Genomic DNA, 20,030 nt, shown 5'->3' with positions numbered 1-20,030 from the left:
TCCATTTCTAGAAACATAGAATAGTAGAATTGGAAGGGCCTATAAGGTCATAGGGTTAAAACTTCCCTGACAGATGGCTGTCCAACTGCCTTTTGAATACCTCCAGAGTAGGAGAACTCACAACGTCTCTAGATAAACGGTTCCATTGCTGTACTGCTCTAACAGTCACAAACATTTTCCTGACACTGAGCCAGAATCTGGCTTTCTGTAACTTAAGCCCATTAATTCTGTGTCCTTCACTCTTGAATGATTGAGAAGAGATTGTATTTATTTATTGCACTTATATACTGTTCCTTAGCCCATGGGGTCCCTTGCTCTCTTGTGTGTGGCAGCCTTTCATGTATTTGAAAAGTGCTTTCATATCTTCCTTCAATCTTCTCTTCTCAAGGCTCAACATGTCTACCTCTTTCAATCTCTTCAAAAGCAACTCTCTGGACTGGGTACTCCAGGTTCTGCAGATGGATTCAGTGGGCGATAATTTGAAGGATTCCAGGTTGTCCTAAATGTTCGCATTCTATTCTCACAGGTATCTCAGGCCAAACTATCTGCTACCTTGAATGGGCATTTTTGATCTTGTGTGTTCATTAATTTAGGGAGCAAACATATACATGTTTAGGCAGAAAAAGTGTTTAAAGGATAAGGATAATTGTAAATTTATGATGTAATTTCTAAACCTTTTTCCTCATAGCATACTTTATATTTAATATGATGTGTCCATCATCATTTGACGCGGAGAAAAATAAGCAAATTATCAGGGATGTCTTAATAATCAACCAAGATGAGCATGCAGAAAAAATTACCTAAAAGATCAAGTATTCCACATGACACAATATTTTTTCACCTTCCTTGTGACTATCAATTAGTAATTAGAATTCTTCTGGCAGCAATATATTGTTTGCTGTTATGTGTCATCTGTGACCTATGGCGACCCTATGAAAGCTCTTCAGAATGTCCTGCCCATGACAACCCCATTCAGCACTTCCAAGTTCAAAGCTGTGGCTTCCTTTATGGATTCAATCCATCTCATGTTTTGTTTTCTGCCTTTGTCTTCCCTTTTGTTTTCTGCCTTTGACTTACTCTAATCCAATTGTCTTCTCCAGTGAGTCTCCTCATGATGGGTCCAAAGTATGACAGCCTCAGCTTTGTCATTTTCAATTCTATGGAAAACTTTGGCTTGATTTGATGTAGAAGCCATTTATTTGTTCTTCTGTTGGTCCAGGGTGTTCCTAAAGCTCTCCTCCAGCACGAAGTTTCAAATGCATCCATTTCTATTCTAATCAGCTTCCTTCACTGTTCAGCTTTCACAGCCACAGAGTGTGATTAGGAATACAATAGTTTGGATGATCTTGGCTTTGGTCTCCAATAAAACTTACTTGATGATCTTTCTTCTGTTCCACAAAAACAGGGAATTTTGAGGGAATGGAAGGTGATGTTTATGACTCTGCTAATCAGAATATATCGGCACTGGATCCCTCTGAGTGCTGGATCCATGACACCAATGCTCAAGATAGTACACATGCTACTGCCCAAGGCTATGTACATAGCTGTCCTCAACACTATTTTACAGAAATATGTGTACCTATTAGGTGAAGTAATAAAGATTGCTTCAGTGTTACTCAGTGAGTTTCATGGCTGGATCTCCTCAGTCCTAATCTAACCACTATGCAACTCTGTCATGGAACTCAAAGCATTCTTATGTGCTATAGATCCAAGACAACACAAATTATTTTTCCAGCCCACTCAGATCCAGAAATGGGTATGCATACCAACGGGAAACAGGCTTCAATGGGAAAAGAAGATTTTGAAAGAAATTTTGAGACAGAAAAATAAATGCATTTTCCATGTCAGGTGTAGTTAGAAATAAAGTCCTTCTACTACATTACTTCACAAGGAATCCAAGATGCAACGTAGGTTCTTTTTGTTGCTGCAGAGCTTTTTGAATGCCTCACCTTTTTCGATTTGGAAGTTGCTGAAAGGACGGACATGGGGGCCGTTCTTCTGGTTGGCCGCTTTCCTAATTCGCTGTAATGGGAACACAAGATTACTTGCTCCGATTGTCACTCACCTTATGTTACCAAGTTCCAAATGCCTTGTGCTGAAAAGCAATTACTTTTCAGAAGAAGAAAAGAGAATCTCATGAAGATGTCACTGCCCTTTTAGACAAGAAAAAGAATAAGTTACTTTAATGACACCGGACATGTATATTAAAAAGTAATATATTTTTTAAAAAGTGGAGATGTGAACAGTTATACTTCTTAAAATCCTTTTAAGTTAAGAATAGCATGAAAATCATCTATTAAAATGAATCTTCTTTCTCTGTAAACTCTATTTTCCCATCAAACACATACTTTTTCTGACTAGGAAATGCAATTTCCTTTTCATAGAATCAGGCTATTACAAGAAACTGTGCATAATTTTCAACCAGCACATTGGAGGGCTTATGGACTATAAGCCTACTTTTAGCACGTGCTCTTGTACTCAATATTATATTTGTCTAAAATATATTTAAATATTATATTCTAATATTATATTCATTTGACATATTATCCTATTTTTATTCTAGTATTCAAACTGGACATATTTAAAATCAGTGAAATCAATGGGATCATGCTGCAATTCTGTGCTTACCTAGATATAAAGAAGTCCTACAACTCCCAGCCAGCCATGTTAGCTGGGATATGCTGGGAGTTCAAGAACTTTTTCTGTGTTTTGGATTGTGTAAACCCTATTGGACATGAGGGGACTTGCATCCACATAAACATGTATAGGGTGCAATATACATATGCCAAAAATTGTGCTGAGTCACATTCTCACCTCACTAGAAAAGGGGAAGGAGCAAGGGAGTAAGAGAAATTGACTCTTCTCTAGTTGGATCCACTCAGCTACAGCAATAGAGATCACTGATGTCAGTTTTATTTATTTAGTTTTTAAATAATTGCAGTCTTCCTTTCTTCATATGGTCAACAGTGCCAAGAAAGAAAGAAAGAAAGAAAGAAAGAAAGAAAGAAAGAAAGAAAGAAAGAAAAGGACAGGCAACAAAACACACTGGAATATAGCAAGAATAGAATGCCAAGGACAGAAACCATTAAAAACAGCTGCTGTATAAATATAAAACCGCATGGCTTGCAAATGCATTCTCAACTTTCCCAGCAAAAGTTCTGCTTCACAGCTGGAGTGCTGCACCCCGCAGACTCTGCCTTCTGAACAAAACCGGATATTTGATTCAAATGGAGCCCTCCCCATGAGCGGGCTCTAGGGCTCCATTTTCCCGGGGAAGCAGTGGCATCTCAGCCCTCAAGCCAGAAGCTGTGGCTGTGGTCCCCTGCCATGGCTTGTATTGCCCAGGACACACGGACCACTCAGGCCAAACCCAGAATTCCCTTGCTGTGGAGATTTATAATAAGGCCCTCCACACGAGGCTGTGATGCTCAGCTCAGTGACCTAATGTAATAGTCAGCCCAACCAATCCTCCTTGCTATTTCTGCCGTCACATCCCCGGTCCCGTTATGCCACAATTTTTCATTTGTTGCTCCCCACTCCCGGACCCCAGCCCTCGACACACAAGTGTTGCCAAACTTGCAGGACGCTTCCTGGCCAGGGAGGAGGGGTCCAGTGGCCTGGCAGGTGGACCTGTTGCATAGCAGTCTCAGCAAAACAGCAGTGACTCTGGCATCAGGCTTCAATTGCTTTCCTGCCCACAGCATGTTCCATCTTGGCTTCTCTTTCTCCCTTGCCCAATGAACTGGACAGTAACTTTCTCCTTCCCTTCTCTGATAAAGTTTTCAATGTCTTTTCAAGCCTGAGAATTCATGTCTATTCAGAAGGAAATCTCAGTATCTTCAATGAGTAAATCACATTGACTTCAATGGAGCTGACACATGGGAAAGTCAACATAGGAGGGGGCTGCATTTGCTTTCCAGGTATTGCTTTTGGGTAAAGGGGAAACTAGGGTGCTGGTCCTACTGGCTTTACCCCATAGGAGGGTGGGATGACAGCAGTAAGCACCTTCTCTGTGATTTTTTGTTGGAGGTCAATACCCCCCCCCCTTTAGAAAAATCTATTTGCTGCTTCCCATAGATAATTGAGCTAAAAACACACACAAGAACTCAAGAATCCTAAAGGGTCATTTCACAATGCATGTCCTATTTCTGATTCCTCTGACTTCTCCCACAACAGCATTTGTGCGTGACCTGAGGCCATTTTCAACCCTGTACTCCATTGATATGCACCCCAACTGTGATGAATGTATTTTGTATCAAGACCATGACTGTACTTCCTCAGAATCCTCACAAAGAATATCCTATCTTCAGTTCATGAATTCTTCATTCTCAAGTTTGCATTCCTCAAAGCATATCCTTCATTCCTTTAGTATAAAATCACTGCATAACATATCTAAATGCAAGGCTTATATGTACCTAGATCTGAATACCCAATATAGCAATCATCTCACATTAAGGATTCTAAGCAGAGCAATAATGTCAGTCCCCATAACTGTCTGCATGAAGGTGATCAGGCTTTTACTACAGGCAATGACTTGCAGGTAGTTGATTCAAGGTAACCGATCCCAATGTTGTGTGATCAAAGCCTGCCTCAAAGTTTTAGGTTAAGCAACATGTCTAAATAGCTGAATTTCAAGCTTCTTATCAAGGGACTTTATTGTAAGCAAATTAGCTTCCAGTCATTCTACAATTTCATATTAAATGTATTACATTGGTCCCCTTGGCCTTCGTTTGCACATGCAAGGCCAGAACAAGAAAATATGCAGTTCTAAAGGTTACATATTTCTTAGAGTCATGAAATAAAAACACATCTTTTCAAAATATGATCATTCAACTCAGCAAGGGAAGGATATATACATTCCTAATATCAGAATAAATCTGATTCCAATGGGCAATGTCTTTAGTAATAAGATATTACCAAAAGGAAAAGGAGAAGGGAAAGGGAAACTTCCTCTGCCTTCCTTGTGAATTTCCCGAAGGCATCCCATAGTCAGCCAAAGGAAAAACATTTAGCCTTGCCCAAGCAAATGCAGTTCTCATCTTACTAGAAGGCAAATCAATGAAATATTTTGGAAAGCTGAGAAGGGAAGAGGCTAAATGTTTGTATACTTTATTCTAGGCAACTTGAAATTTCAGGTATTCGGAACTGCATTTCAATATCTTTAAGGCATTGCAGCAGAACTAGCTTTGGTCTTTCATAACCCAGAGGTACTAACAAGAATGTAGAAGACCCCATACCTACCACTGTAGAGATCTTTTGTTTCCAGGAGATAGAGCCCATTTCTTAAACTGCTGAAAGTACATGATCAGATGTTTGCTTAAATATCACCTTTAGCCAGAAAAAGAGGACTAATTTGTGGGCTCAGCTTTTAAGGACATCAATACCAGTTTGGCACAAAAAGAATTGTTTGGACCCATTCAGTTGGATCTAAATTGATTGTTGCCAGGATTATTATACAGGGCCCTATTGTGGGTCAGATCCTAACCCTATAGCATTCTAAAGCTGATTATATTATTTTGCCCCCTTTGGTACAATGAAAATGTGGCACTCTATTAATAATGTTCTAAGCCAGCAATTTTTTGATTTGTACCTGGCAGGACAATGACCCTGATTACTGAAAAACAAAAACAAAAACAAAACTTCTTATCGAGATAAATGATTGAACCATTCAAAGAAACCATTTCAGAATTCCATGATTGTTGCAAGTCTATGTGACACAAACATTATTTGACATCAATCTGTTTGAGAGTATGTCTTCTCAAAACATACCATATTAACAAGTTTAGGAAAACTTTTTGTCTTTTTGTTACAATCTTTTAATTTTCTTGCTGTTTTATAATGCTATGAATGAGATAATTCTATAAATTGAATATGGCTACTGGTCTCATGCCCCCAAGAGCAAAACCTGGCACTTCTGGCTTGATTCCTTTTTCCTTCTCAGGAACCTGTGCCCTGCTGTTTTAACACTTTTGCTTCCCAGCTGGGAAGCCTAAAAGACAAGAAAAATTTAATTACTCTTGTACTAAGAGATAAAGTTTGACATTTCTTATTTTAAAAACATTACTTGCAAGAATCAAATTTCCCCATGTTATGGTAGGTATACTAAATTGGTACAAATATGAGAGATTTACCACTTTGAAAGACCCATGAACCATTCACAACCCCTGTAAATACGGCTAGTCTGGTACTTAGTAATCTACATGCAGCATTTCTCTATTACTAGCATTGTTGATTTATCTCAAGATGACTCATTTAGCTTTCTGCATCATTAAATTAGCTATACATTAATTTCATTCCTTAATAAGCTGATCATTGTGAGAAAGCCACACCACTTGACTTAAACACCTCCTGTATTAAATGCACCTCATCCTAGATAACAGCCTTACTTTCTCTAAAGCACTACAAGCCAATTGAATAACCAAGTTACATTGCTGCATTGTACAGAGAATCAACAATGAACTGCTTTACACAGGACACTCTGAGATGTATTGTAAACATATTGAAGAACAACAGACACTGAAACAGAAATAGTAATTAGATTTCCTTTCATGCTAACTAAATGACTTGTAGGATATTGAGTATTGGTTCAAACTAATTCTCAAAAAGGGCCAATGAAGATTTTGACTAAGGAAAAGGGGAAATAAATAAAAAGAATGGAGACCCTGCAATTTGGAATAAAAGCTAAATTAATTTATTCAGTAAGCAAAAAACAAAACAGAACAGTCTGACGAAGTTTGTATGATATTTGTCACATTTTCACAATCAGATGCTAGAAGCTGCAGGTTCAAGAGTATTAGAGTTACAAGTTTGTTGACACAAACAGGGATGCGGAAAAGGGCAGTCTCAACTATACAAGGCAAAGGCACAATACAAACAACTCCAGGAGCTGTAGTGTCCAGGTAACAGCATCCTAAAGGCTACACAGAGCAGAATAAGAAACAGAGAGAAATAGAATCCAGTCCAGAAGTACTCTTGCCAGCACTCAAGTAAGCAGGCAATCCACACTTCTGGATAAGAAAACTAGGTACAAACAACCTCACACCACTGTTTTAAACAAAAGCTATCAGATCCACACCTCAGCCTCAGCTGAGTTGTTAGTGACTTCAGCTGAAAAGGTTCTCCTTGGGATGATGCTGAAAGGTGCACAATTCTTCCTCTCATCCCACATTACCCAGAGGATCAACTCTTTGTTGTGAGATTTATTAAGGATTATTTTTTGGACTGCAACATACACAGATATGTATGGGTAGCCCTGCCAATTTTTTTTAAAGGACCCAGCATTTTTATGGCTACCTGTGAAAACTTATGCTCTTACAAAAGGGGTAGCTCACACTTTTCCACTTTCCTGAGCACCTAGGACCTTGGCAAAAGGTACAAAAGGGTGAAGAACCTGATAAAAGACAGGTTCCTCCCTTCAAAAAGTAAGAGGACTTGCCATGAAAAGATGGTCTGCTCACCATTTCTCTGAAAATATAAAGCAGAGCTTCTCTGTCTCTCTCTCAATCTCTAGCTTGCCCTTTGTATGTTCTCAGGACAAAGCAAGGCAAAAAGTAAATCTCTATGCAGCCTCTTTTCCCAGTCTAGTCTTGGCATTTTGGATCCACTACTTGTACAAGCTACAACCAACCATGGCTTAAATACATGAGGGTATGCTATAGCAATTGTGTGGACTAGCCGAGTGGCTCAGTTGCTGTGTTCTTGTGTTTCTTAAGTCCAAGAAAATTGTGACTTAGATAATTAAAGAGATATTATATTAGTCAAAATGAAGCAGTCTATTCAAAAATGTCAAATGAATAAGATAAAATCCACTAGATTTGAAAATCTGGCTACAACACAGTAGGGAAAAGTTATGTCATACCATTAGTGTATAAATAAACAAACAAAATGCATTACCAGAAAGTGTTGCCCAAACTACTCTGCCAAGCTTTGCTTTCCAGGGAAGAATTTGACAGAAATTACATTATACCAACTAAGTTTTCTGTCCATCACATCCAATCTATATGATTTAATTTGACTTCTCCAGGATTCATGAAGATTTGATATCAAGCTCTTTCTTCTCAATTGCATTATATATATACAGACTTGAGCCACAACACTGTAGTCGATATTCCAGTTACATTCCTTCCTGGCCCATCTGCTCTACTGATTAACATCCTAGGTTGGCTGCAATAAGCCCATTGGCAATAAAGACAGGATTTGCACCAAACAGCTGCACTACAGCGCCATTTGGAAGAAGACTGACAATGCACTCATAAATGGGATAAAGCTGTGACAAAGAACTCTTGAAGCCCAGTGTACACAATATTAAATATGACAATCAAAATAACATTAAGTATTTAATTTGGAGACAAAACATTTTGGTATATGTTTAACACAAATGAGAAAAGAATGATAAGATACAAGATTATATATATTAAATCTAATATGCTAATATACAATAGTATATCCATTCTATTCTTCACAGGGGTTTCTCTGCTGGCTAGGCACTGATCAGATCTCTGGTTACTGTATGAGAATCCTTTCATCAGTCTCATTAAAACAGAGACCTGGTTTATACATAACAACCCAGAACAGAGGTAGTGTGTGGATCGTTGTTGAATCACAGGTTGTTGCTACATGTGAACCCTCCACTATGGTTTCACTCTGGGTTGTTAATCACGAACAATGTAGAGTTTATACTTCAAAAACAAACCATGGGTATAACCCTGTGATTCCTGGGTATAACCCTGTGATTAAATACTGGATAATTGCAGAGCACTGGATCATCTAGTTCTTGACATAAGGTCGTACCCCTTCTTGGCAGAGAAACCTGTGCAAGCAGTTATTTGGGGTAAAATTCCCACTAACAGCCATAGAATTTTGCAACTTAAAATGTATTTGCAAAACTACTCATTTTAGGGCTAAAGAAGACATTATTTTCAAAAGGGCATAGCAGCTGTTGCTTTTGTTCCTTGTTATTCTGGTGTAAGTTTAGGTCCTCCAATCCAGATTCATACCTAGTGTGTGTGTGGACTGTAGGGGACTTTAATCCTTTCCTCCCAGTTCAGAATGCACCCCTTGAAGCTGCAATTTATAGCACAATATAGTAATCCATTCCTTTTAATTGATCACTATTTGCAGGACCCGCTCCCCCCTCCATACTGTGGATTAGAACCAGAGGGAGCAGGAAAGAGTTGAATCCTGCAGTAGCGTCCCAATCCAGACTGGGGACCCTGCACTTTTGCCAGAGTGAAAACATTGAAGTAAGGTTTGCTTTGGCCCTTAGACATGCTCACCTGTAATGGAAAATGTTCATCTCTCTATACAGGTTTTTAATAACCTGATCCTGGTATGATAGAGAATAATTGGAGTTTGATTAATGAGCACTAATGGATGTTTTAGTTATTCCAGGCTTTTGACATATATCACAATCAGCAGGGCCAACCCAAGATGAGGTGGCTTTAGCTAACAGTTTCCCTGAAATACACATTGGAGGACTGCATAGCTTTCCATCAAGGTGGTTGTTATGTCAGCATCTTATTAAATGCTGGACAGTACTAACAGTCTTCACCTGTTGATGTACAAAAACATGTGCCAGAAATTTGCAATGTAGATGAACTTTGGTCATGTATTACTTTCCACTTGTAGGTCACAATGAGCAATGAGGAAGCTTAAGAGTGTCTCTTATGAAACTCTGCACAAGACTCTAGGCCCAGGCAGGGCACATGTGGTTCTGCAGATGTTGTTGGACTGCAATCCCCATCACTATTGGATATTCTAGATAGGACTCATTGACGTTGCAGTCCAACAACATCTGGAGGGCCACATGTTTCCCACCACTGCTCAAGAACCTTCTACAGCACTCAGGCATTAGAGCTGGGAATGTAGGGTTGTCTTGATACATAACAGCATGGAGAGAGTTTCTTTCAGGCATAGACTGGAGGAAAACTACTGTTAATTGTTGACAATTCAGATGTCAGTGCTTCCAAATATTACTCTACCCATGTATCATATGTCATATGGTGTTAAATACAAATATTTAGTCTTTGGTGAATATCCAGCAAATATTTGCACATGAAGAGATACTTGGAGTGTATCCAGTGTATCTGCAGAATTTTGATGAGGCTTCTTGATCATGTTTTTGAAAGCAAATTCATTTCACCCATGAGTGTGCATGTGTGGGATAGAAGAAGTGATAAAAGAGCTGTCCTGAATTTGGCTAAAGTGAAAAAGTGTTAAATAACTGATCCCCAAAGGGCTACAATTATATGGGGATAAATTTCTCCATATGTGTTTGACTGAAATGCTCATGAAGACAGTGCTAAGGAAAACACCTAGAGCTTAATCCAGCCAAAGTTAAAACAGTTTGAATCCCATTGATCCCAGTGGAAGAGATTTAAAGACAACTGCCTGACTTCTTCATTGATTTCAGTCCTTGAAGGTATGCAGAAAATCATCTCATCCAAACATTGTACATTTCATGCACTAGTCATTGCCTTTCCTATGGTCCTGTTCTTACTGCCAAGAATCTGGGTTCTGTACAGTGCTTGCTTTTCATCATTTTAAGAAGAATGATTATTGTTCATGCTCCTGCTTGCCAATTACTGCAGGAGAAAAAATGGTATTTACCAGCCACATATAGGAGTTGTCCTGATGGAAAGGAACTGTCTGCAAAATAAAATCGAGATCTATTGACATTCTTATCACAAAGAGCTAAAAAGCAAAATATGCTCTATGTTATATACCAGAAGGCAGAAAACGCACTGATTATTCAGTATATTTAGCAAAAACCCTGATTGGTCTGTAATCAAGCCTAAGCATATCTAAAAAGAGAAGAGGAAGCTGAGGGGAAACTGCTATGGGGGATTTTCTTCCTCAGTGCTTCCACTGAATGCCGGAGAAGGAAGGTACTCCATTGCTAGAAAAACTTAAGCGAAGGCTGTCTGGCCATTTGTCAGGGATGCTATAATGGCACAGGGCACTAAATGAACATCCATGGTCATTCTAATTCTATAGTTCCATGATTTTGAAACTCTTTAATTGATGTACAGATATTTCAGAACGCATAGTATACATTTTTAATTATTTTGTACATTGGGGCTAGTCCATTTTACAGAACCTCTACTGAAAGCTGAGTCCCATTGCATTCAAGAGGGCTTACTTTCAAGTAAACAGATATAGGATCTTGCCTAGAGTTAAGCTACATGTTTTCAAAAGTTTCAATCCTGGTTTGAAGATGAAACTCAAATACTTTGGCCACCTAATGAGAAGGAAGGACTCATTGGGGAAGACTCTAATGTTAGGAACGATTGACAGCAAAAGAAGAAGGCAGAGAATGAGGTGGCTGGATGGAGTCACTGAAGCTGTCGATGTGAGCTTAGGTAGACTCCGGGGGGTGGTGGAGGATAGGAGAGCCTGGAACAGTGTTTTCCATGGGGTTGCGATGGGTCGGTCATGACTTTGGAATAACATGACATGACATAACATTTTATTTAATGTTTTGTCCTCTGCAGGGGAAGATTATCCTCTACAGGGGAAGTGTACAGTTGGAACCTACCAAATCACTTTCTGAAGCCTGTACCCACCCCAACAAAAATTAATATGGGACTAGCAGAAAGGAAAATAGTTAACAGCCTTCCCTCACTCAGCGGTTCAAATCTACCCAAGGCTGTTGCTTTAAAATAATTGTGCAAGGATTCCCACGTATGGAAAGCAAAGGCTCATGTAAAGTAATGTGCAGTGCAAACCTTCAGATTCTTTACTCCATGTGCCAACACATGGAATTGTTTTGTTTTTTGTTTTCTACCACTCCTGTGTTTGGTCATAAATGTTACTTATAAGACTTCAGATTTTGTAACTGCAATATATTCCTGTGGTTAGGGGCTTCTGTGAAATTGACCAAAGGTTGCTTTTTGACCAAAGTCATACACAAAATTGTCATCTCGGTGAAATAACCCACAGGAGCTAGTTCTTTGGTTGTAATCATCAAATCTCTTTCTTTGAAAAAAATCATGACAGTTATTTTGGACTGGAGTAATTTGTCTGCAGACTTGCCAGATATCTATATTTGACTGTAAGAGTTCAGGCTTGGCAAGAGATAAGAGCATCTATTAGGCTTAGGTCTGATCAAGACACTTTGCCTCTGAGGCAAAGAGCAAGATGGCTTGCCCTTCCTTTCCGCATACTAAAGGCAACTGGATTTGCAATTGATTCTCAGTTGAACACTGGCAATCAGACAAGGTCCTCTGTTGTACTGGAAGGCAGCATGGGAGTCTAGGGAGTAAGACAGGCTGTGTGACACACTCTGGTTTGTCCTCTGAAAGAGTGGAATGGTTGGGCTGGGGTACCAATGCTGCCCCAGCATCTGCTCCCTGAGGCAGTTGCCTCATTCTCTCTATGCGTAGGGTCTAACGATGCTTGACTGCTCAATGCGTCATGTCAATGCCAGTAATACCACACTCTGTACCCAAGGTGCATATAGGCAAAGGTCTCAGGTAAGCAACTTTTCTCCTTCCTTCCCATCTCACTGCTTTCTCTTCTTCCACATGTCAGAAAGCATTTTAGAGTATACTGTAGTAATGTCAACGTTCACAAAGTGTCTGAACAATCAGATCAACTTGCAGTCAGAATGCATCAATGCAAGACTATGTCAGCACTGGTACCCAAGAAATATAAGCCACTTGACAAAAAGTGACAGTGTTTGACCCATTCCCAAAGAACAGAGGTTCTGGTCTTGCACAACTCAGAGTTCCTTGCCTGTGGAGACAGAAAGGTGTAAAGATGCCATCACACACACTGTCAGAAGGTATCTGTGTCCATTAGATTTGGATCACTTTGTTCTCAAGGCGTTTAGATTGCTATCATCAAATCACTCTAAGTGTGGCATGTTTTGGCAGCTTAGTGGGAACTGAGATTGCTTTAGGAAACCAGGTTTCAAATTAAGTTATCCAGGGAGTACAAAACCTGACATGTATCATAACATTTCTCACTTGTAGCTTGGATATAGTTTAGGTTGAATTTGAGGACTTCCTATGTAATTGTACTATTTATATAAAAGGGAGAGAGCTAGGAACAGGTTCCTCCAGTCAGCTCGGAGTTCCTTTTTTAAGTCTCTTTGCACAAGTGTAGTTAATGTGGCTTACTTCCAGAAATGTTTGTTCAATTTTCACCACAACTCTAGACATGTTATTAAGAGATAGTGGCTTCTTTATTCTGTCTAAATGTAATTAGTGAATTCCAAGCGTTCCCAGACTTCCTGCTGGGTTTGCATATAGGAACAAGGATGCTGCTGTGGTCCCCAAGCAGCTGTGGTGCCACAGGCTTGATTTTAAATCAGAAATTGCCAGCTGGTGAGCTACAAGTCACATCCCACATCTAGTAATGTTATATGGCCCTGCTGCATTTTAATGAAGGTGTGATTTCCCCCCACAAGTCTTCCCTTGGAGCGAGTAAATTTGTTTCCAAAAGTGTTTGAGAGTGGGCAGGAAGGGTTCCGCTTGGTACTTTTCATTTCTCTTTGAGTGTTGTGTTTATACCAACATTTTATCTCCTTATGGACTCCTTTAGTCTGAGCCTGGCACCATCTTTCTTTCAGAGCCTGACTGTCTGATAAAGGATCAAGCTTTGCAGTATGCAAGCTTTGCATGCGCTTCTGCATGAATGGGAAGATCAAGTGGCCTCCACATCTCCCAGTGACCTGGTTTACAAAACATACCAGCTCACTGTGACTGGCCAGCCATGCTGACTGCAGGGTGGCTTGCTATGACACCTGATCTTGGTTTCCTCAGTGCAGTTTGTTAACCATACATAAACCACGGCTTGTTGTTGGGTTGTTCAGGGTGGCTCATTTGGCTCATTTGACAGCAACTGGCTTTGTCCCTTATGAGCTGAATTAGTGCAACTATATGTATATGTATAAGGATATACAGTATGTGTGTGTGTGTGTGTGTGTGTGTGTGTGTGTGTGTCTGGCCATGCACCACCACCCCAGTTTGAGACCATGAGGATTCAGGACAAGAGATTTTGTTTTCACCCTCCTATTTTCATTCTTAGGTGGGAGTAAAAAAAAAAAAAAAAGAGCCTCAAGTTTTCTTTTTTTAGCCATTCCCACTGGCTGTTGCTTTGATTCTATTCTCTATTTCAAGACCTGTGCATTTTGGTCAGGGGAACAACAGGATGTCCCTGGTCCTAAGTTCCTAATTTGGAATTGCTACTTACAACAATTATGTGGATACATCTGCCTCTTTTAATGTTTCTAGTTTATTTGACCCTTTGCCTTCTTTGATGTACAGACTGATACCACCCCCAGTAATACCCTTCATTTGTCATCTCTATACATTCTATCCAGAGATTATTCTGTCTCGCTGGTTCATGTGCCAGGTTTTAGGACAAGCTGAAACTTTACAAAAAGGATAGGTTTCCATTATGCCCACTGTATCCATGTTTAAACTCCCCCATCTCGGAAGTGTTTAGCGTTAGCAGAGAAACAACCATATGCAGTCTTCTTTTCCAGAACTCTTGTAAGTATGCTCTTCCCCCTTAAACCCCTTTGATTAGCAAGTATCTTTTCCTTTGCACTGCAGCCCATTTCCACTCAATGCTCAATTGAACAGTATGAATCTTTTTCATCCTCTTCCCCTGGAGATGAGTCAACCTGAACATCCCAGTACTCTGGGAGTCAGTTTCAGAGATGCTCTACCTCCAGCAGTCTGCTTCCATTCTGGTTCTACTGAAGTCCATCCTTTTTATACACAGCCACTTTGCCTGAACACTTCCTCCAGCTCCTAACACATCTGAACTCCTCCCTATACCTCTTCCCCAGTTTTGTCTGTTTATCCCTAGTGACCAGCAACAGATTTGTTCAACTCAAGGACACCTGAGAATGCTGGACAATTTTGTCTAAGATTCCATTTCTGTACACCCTTGTCTGGAAATAAGCCTTAAAATAAAAATTCCTGAAAATAACAGGAATTCGTGCTGAGTTGCCAGCTGTAGAACTGGATTTAAGATCTTTAAACCTTCACAGTAAAAGATCTAAAGGAGAGCTATCAAATTCCAGTTTACATACAAGGAGATCAATGTACAGTTTCTGTTGAGATTAAACACAGGAAATTGCTCCACCAGAATTAATACAAACACTATTGAAGAAGGCATTGCTTGCACAACTGCTGCTACTTTTTTAGATATTAATTTGCAATGCATCATTTCCTATTATTTCATGGAATGACGCATCCTATTTAAGCTATTTTAAGACATCAGATGTGACTGCAGTGCATACAGTATGCCACTTTATATCACATCATGAGGCAGCACAAGGTAAACATTATGTGATTGTCAAGCTTTTAATGTTGAACAGCTTGAACCAGTCAGATAATAGAGATGAAACTAAGAAAAATAGATGAAAATACTAGAAATGGACAGAAAAAACAAGCTGCCAAGTCTCTTGAAACCATCGTATCTTATATATATATATAGAAAACTTGCATTTTCTCTAACTTGCTAGAGATGCTTTATTCTTGCCTATGTTGCTAGTGTTTCATTTTTGGGTCTTAACTCAAATGTACTAATTGACTTGAACTGCAATTTTGACCAGTAAAAAATAATTTCACATTTCCTGCATTTTCTAATTGTATGTAAAAATGTGCAGCCAGAGGACCAGATACATTCTGTGCCCACAGCACTGTCACAATGGAACCTATTACCTGGAGAAGTTGTGGGCTCTCCTTGCTGGAGACATTCAAAAAGTGTCTGGATAGTCATCGGAGTGGGATGGTGTAACTTAGTGTCCTGCAATAGCAGGGGTTGGACCTGGTGACCTTTTGACTCTACTATTCTATGATTCTGTGATTTGATGAGCATGCTTAACCCCTGTTTTCAGTACCACATTTAACTGTTCCTTTGTCAAACTGAAATGAAATGAAACTTATATCTGAAGAGGAATTAGCTGGACAGGCTTTCTTGGGATATTAAACAAAGCAGGGGTTTTCTATCTTAATTGCTTAGAGAAACTCTCTGATCATTTTTTTCTTCTTTCATTTTGGCATTTTAAAAATGCTATTAGTACATCATAGCTGTAAGTTGCTAATCAAAGGTATACTATCAAATAATTCTTGACTAGAGCAAAGAGCAAACTGGAAAACAAACGAAGAAGAATGTTATTAAGGATTCCTGCCCACTTTAAACACAATAAAATAAAGGCTGAAACAACATGCACTGCTATCTCTATGGCTTTGATTCTTTGAAATTAAAAAATGATATTGATGAAGATTGGTGCATGAAATGAAAAAAAATTGACACTCATGTCTATACAAACTTGCCTTCTTTTCAAAACAATTTCTCTAGATTGCTCCTCACAGAGTTCTTTTATAAATGTTTCCACTGGAGCCAGAAAATAATTTCTGTAACCTTTGCTTCTGTCTCTTGGCTACTAGTGCTACAAATTAATTGAAAAGAAGAAAATGATACTTCATTGCATCAAATATATAGTGTCATTTTTATAGTGTCATTCTGACAGTATCAACAGCCCAAACTTGAGAAAGTGTCTGTCAAACAATAAATAAAAATAAGTCTGCTTGGTATTACTAATTTTCACTTACAGACATCTGTTTGCACCACTTTCCTGATTTAAAAAAATTGCAACACTAGAAAATGTATTTAAATGCATACTTAGTGGTATCATATGAATACAACTGAAAAACTCAGAAGTTGTCTGGTATAGTCAGACAAGGAAGGCTGTCCTTCTGGAATTCCATTTCCATCAGGAGAATAGTTTGTAGCCACAATAATCAGTAGGGAATCTGCCAGAGGTCTTTCAGCATGACCATAGCAAGAAGCAATGCTTTTAGACTCACTTGAAATGATGATTATTATGCATATGTGGAAGTTCAAGTTAAGCACTCTAAGATACCAATACGGATCTGGTTTAGACACTCTTAGGTTACACTGAAGCCTAAAAACAGATGTTGGTAAATCTGTAATCAAATGTTGTACTTAAATAGCCAGAGTGGGTGCATCTGAGCTGAACAGGACTGAGGTTGTAGGATTGGTCTATGAGAATTTATTCCTTTCCTTCCTTTGTTGTTTTTTTTATCTGGTATATGCTCATTACTCTAAAACTTGGTGTTTGCCTCAGTGAGAGGTTTCATATAAATATAATCCCCATATAATTCACCTATTGGCAAAAGGAAACTTCAGTGGATCAGAAATGTGGAAAAAGGCATTGAAAGAAATGCACCTCTTTATCCATCCTGTGGCACTAATCTAAATCCTCCCTTCATGCAGACTAAAATGGATGATTCCATTATGGATCTACTGACATCACTTAGTCCCAGATTTGATTTAAATCCACAGGTATTGGTCGGACATCTACGACAGCTGCTCCTTCCTTGGTCCTCCTACAAGGCCTTGTTGATGATCTTAGTTGCTCTTCCAGGATTCTTCACTGCCATCTTACTGGACATATAGATCAGAATGAAGATACAATTAGGATGCAGAGGAAGAGCTATAGGAAAACCAGAGCTGGAGAGAAATATACTTTAGCAGAAATACCAGAGATGTAAGCTGAATCTCAAAACAGCTTGCTGGCATTTAAGGTTTAAGTGCCCAGCAAAGCCATGGAGGAGTAACTATGTGAATTCTCATTTCCCAGAAACAAGTTTTATCTGAATTGCAATATTACCACTTCATTCTGGGTAGCAAAGCTGCTTTCTAAGCTTGCCAGAGCCCTTCCTCAAGGATGATGAAAACACATCTAAACACTTCGATAACCCAAGGTATTCATACTGAGGAACAGAATTGCAACCACTTTGGGTCCATGTTTAGATAGAACAATGCACTAGAAACCCCAGCATTCCCCAGCAAGTGCAGAGCTGGAATACTGGGAGCTGTAAATATCCATCAGCTTACAGGGGGGCAAATTGCTGCTCCTTCCATCCCCAAGATTTCAGGCATGACATCATTTGGAGAGAGCAACAGCAGCTATCGATCTCTTCTTTCAGATTCTAGCTACATAGACAAGGTCAAGACAGGACAGTGAATTAAACATGGAGTGTGGGAGGTGCTTCGAGTCTTAACTGCCACTGCACAAGCACCTCCACATAAAGCAAAGAGGCAGCAGGAAGGAGGAAGGCCAGGCTCCTTCGCACCAACGTAGTTCTGTGCTCAGCGAAGCAGCAGCTCCTCGTGCTGTGCACGCTTGTCCCATCAGCTTCTGCTCTCCCCTTCCTGACAACATGGGCCAGTCTGACTGGCTTTCTGGCAGGTCCAGTCATCATAGCCGGTTAGGCTGAGAGTTTGGTGACCTGTGGAAGCAACTGCCTTGTCAGGCAAATGGGCAAAAGACCCTTGCTGATGGTGCCTGCACAAATAATGGACTTTCCATCATGTTCTACCTGGCATGGGCTCCTGGCAGGACTTGCTTTCAATTTAAAATGAACTAATGAGGACTTTTGAGCCCACGGGTGAAGTGGGGGTAAGAATACAGAAATATCACCCATCTGGGAAGTTGCACAGTGTGTGTGTGTTCTGCATCCCAGATGTGCAATGGAAACACACTCCTTATGTCCACCGGCCCTCCCATAAAACATGCTTAGGACTGGGCTGTTAAGACCCTTCAAATGCTTTGGTTTTATCCACAAAGTCTGGGTAAGAGCCTGTCCCCCAAATGCCCCCCTCTTCCTTTTCACTTACCACTCAAAACAACAACAACAACAACTGGTAGGAGCAGGAGCAGCAAGTACAAAGAAGGGAAATGCAAATGCGCTTCTTATAGAAGACTTCAGAAAGCACACCTCTCCCTGGCTTTGCCCTGTGATGCACTGTTACCCAGCAGCTCTATTTGAGGGCATTATCCCTGGATGGAATACGGAATGTGAAATGGAGAGGGCCAGGCATGCCGGTCCCACTTCCATGGTCCCCAGCCTCAAAAAGAGTTTCTACTTACTGAAAAGCAGGAGACTGCCAGCAGAGCTTAGGGGAATACAGGAGTTCTTTAGCTCAAGTTTTATCTGAGCTGGTCAAAGGGGTCAAAGTCTCTCTCTCTCTCTCTCTCTCTCTCTCTCTCTCTCTCTCTCTCTCTCTGTGTGTGTGTGTGTGTGTGTGTGTGTGCATGCGCGCATGTACATGTGCACACACATGTGCATATGGGTGGATGGGGGGTGCAGTTTGAAGCAGGCCCCTGAAGTTAATATTCAAACATGGTTCAGGAGAACTTTGTTAGTATATCTGCTTAGGTTTTAGCTCTGTATTCAAATGTACCTCCTACCCATGTGGAAATGGCAGAAAGATGCAGCCACCCCGCAGCAGAAGTGACTTCACCCCAGATTTATATGATATTTCTCCCAGATTTAGAACGTATGTTTCTGTGATCTGAGCAAAATATTAGGAAAGATTTTGCCATGCTTTCTGGGCAAAGAAGGATAAATACACAAGCAGATAATAAGTACACTCACACACCAGTTATTTTAAAGAATGTCAAAGACCATTTTGTTTTGCTGCTATTGGAAAACGTTGATTTGTCTCCCAGGCTAACAGCTAACCTTCCCCGATAATTAAGAAATGTTCAAAGCTTTCCAATATAGAATGAAAGTTTGAGTCAATGTTGACATTCCTTCTAGCCTGATCTGCCCAGCTGTCAAAGTCCAAGTACCTTCTAATGTAGTCTATCTCATCTTTTTTCCAGAAGTGATATTTCAGAATGCAATTAGTAACATTGCCATAAATCATAATGTATACCATCAACAAGGTGATCTGGACAGCTAGAAGATCATAACAATAGTTTAAGCAGGAATAGCTACATTTTATTTCCTTTCTAAGAGAGAAAGAAAGAAATGTAGCTATCATAAAGGTCACTATTAAATAAGGCATAACAAAAACCATATCATTTCCACTGGAGAGGCAACACTGAAACACACTGGATACATTAAATATGATAAATGAATTTCATTTTTAGCATCATTGTGAAGCTTTCTTATTTGCTTTGTTTTTGTTTTTCCATTGAAACTCTTGATTTCTCCCCACCGTTAATATAAAATTTTGAGTGCAAATTTGTTCAA

The 20,030-nt window shown here is 39.7% G+C and overlaps 1 long non-coding RNA gene across 1 annotated transcript; it reads right to left on the bottom strand.

The window, feature by feature from the left end:
- Positions 1-329: 329 nt before the first annotated feature.
- On the bottom strand, positions 330-18,988 carry LOC123022503. Its single transcript, XR_006414523.1, has 3 exons — positions 18,920-18,988; positions 2,066-2,153; positions 330-452 (listed from the first exon to the last, which is right to left on the bottom strand). It is a non-coding gene; the product is annotated as an uncharacterized LOC123022503 (long non-coding RNA).
- Positions 18,989-20,030: the final 1,042 nt, after the last annotated feature.

Source organism: Varanus komodoensis, unplaced genomic scaffold (assembly GCF_004798865.1).
Source record: "Varanus komodoensis strain SLA01 unplaced genomic scaffold, ASM479886v1 scaffold1, whole genome shotgun sequence".
NCBI lineage: Eukaryota > Metazoa > Chordata > Lepidosauria > Squamata > Varanidae > Varanus > Varanus komodoensis.
Note: the sequence above shows the minus strand (reverse complement) of the source record. Positions and strands in the feature narration are given on the sequence as shown.